Source organism: Hemiscyllium ocellatum, chromosome 14 (genome assembly GCF_020745735.1).
Source record: "Hemiscyllium ocellatum isolate sHemOce1 chromosome 14, sHemOce1.pat.X.cur, whole genome shotgun sequence".
In the NCBI taxonomy this organism is placed as follows: Eukaryota; Metazoa; Chordata; class Chondrichthyes; order Orectolobiformes; family Hemiscylliidae; genus Hemiscyllium; species Hemiscyllium ocellatum.
In genome coordinates, this window is record NC_083414.1 from 78,416,447 (window position 1) to 78,418,302 (window position 1,856).

A 1,856-nucleotide genomic window follows, 5' to 3' on the forward strand; every position below is an offset into this window, starting at 1 on the left:
TGTCGCAGCCGTTACGCTGCTGGGAAAGTTGTCCCAGCCTTTTCCACCTCGTCCAAACATAAACGATATCCTTGTCTATATTTTGTCACCTATTTCACGTGTCTTTCTGTTTTAAAAACTTTTTCAAGATGTCAATTACCCTGAACAACAACGAGCTATTGTAAACAGAAAGGTGAAACGTGGAATGGCTTCAACTTTCAGTGCTGGATGTCACAGAGCCGCAGCGCCACCACCCGCAGCTTGTTTCTGTAGTGTAGTGGTCATCGCGTTCGCCTCACAAGCGAAAGGTCCCTAGTTCGAAACTGGGCAGAAACTGCTTTGTTCTTCAACTGCAGCCTTTTACATGGACTTTCTGGCTTGCTTTCCCATCTGCAAACCTGCCTTCGAAATTGCTCGAACAAATCTGCTATCTTTGTGAAATGCAATGCAATTCCATTAAATTAGTTTGCAAAGCATTGTAAAGTTTTTCTCCAACCTGGGTCTGATCATATGCCATTCTGTTTCAGAGTGTAGTTAACGCGTTCTGAATCTTCCACAAAAACCAGAACCGCATTTGCATTCCTTGCGCAGACGGGCTGGTTCAAAGACAGGGAAGAAGCTGATGCGCTGGTGTCACAGTACACCACTGATTGCTGGACTGGTCTGTCTGTCAAATGTAGCCCAAAGTCGTTTCTGAAAGGGCTCATTTGCAAGCTGTCTGTCGTTATTCAACATGCGAGAATTGGCACCAGAGGTCCTGAATCATGTTTTGGATCAGTTCGCACCTTATAGTGACTCATTCAATCAGCAACAGCAATGAAAGAACTTACACTCTCAGAGGAACATTTGGACTTGTACTTTCATAACGTCGCTAGTATTAAGGTGCGTCCCGAGTTCTAAGCCGTGTTGGAACTGAAACGGAGGAATCGACAGAGAGGCTACAGAATGACATCGCATCCTTTTGGTTTTCTTTAAATCACTGACGAGCAGGAAAATGTAAACGGGAGGGCGAGTGGGAAAGTTAGCACCTCTCCTGGAGTCGGGGTGGTGTGGATACCAACTGAGTTGGAAACCTGTGTGGGAATCGTCGAGAAGCGACTCAATAAATCTTGCTAAACTCCATAGTGCTTATTAGAAATGCAGTTTCTGTTCACCTCAAGCTAAAAGGCAGTTTCTGAACATAGTAACAGAAGTTACTACTCACCCCACCCCCACTCCGGAAGAGTTGCTAACTGCCCTTGAATGTCTTTTGTTCTCGATGTGAAGAGCTCTCACGCCTGAATCACCTTCACGTCTCTTGATGCTGAGTGACTCACAAAGAAGGAGTTTCACCAGAGCTGCAACTCACCCACATTTTCTTGCTCGTCAGTGATTTAAAGAAAACCTAAAGATGCGATGTCATTCTGTAGCCTCTCTGTCGATTCCTCCGTTTCAGTTCCAACACGGCTTAGATCTCAGGACGCACCTTAATACTAGCGACGTTATGAAAGCACAAGCCCAGAGGTTCCTCTGAGAGTGTAGTTTCTTTCATTGCTGTTGCTGTTTGAATGAGTCACTAACGTGCGAACTGATCCAAACCATGATTCAGGAACTCTGGTGCCAATTCTCGCACGTTGAATAACGACAGACAGCTTGCAAATGAGCCCTTTCAGAGACGACTTTGGGGTACAGTTGAGAGACAGACCAGTTCAGGAATCCGTGGTGCACTGTGAAACAAGCGCATCAGCTTCTTCCCAGTCTTTGAACATGCCCGCCTGCGCAAGGAATGCAAATGCGGTACTGGTTTTTGTGGAAGTTTCAGAACGCGGTAACTACACTCTGAAATAGAATGGCATATGATCAGACCCAGCTTGGAGAAAACCTTTACAATGCTTTGC

The 1,856-nt window shown here is 45.6% G+C and overlaps 1 non-coding gene across 1 annotated transcript; it reads left to right on the plus strand.

The window, feature by feature from the left end:
* Window positions 1-242: 242 nt before the first annotated feature.
* Window positions 243-315, plus strand: trnav-cac (transfer RNA valine (anticodon CAC)). The gene has a single exon. It is a non-coding gene; the product is annotated as a tRNA-Val (tRNA).
* Window positions 316-1,856: the final 1,541 nt, after the last annotated feature.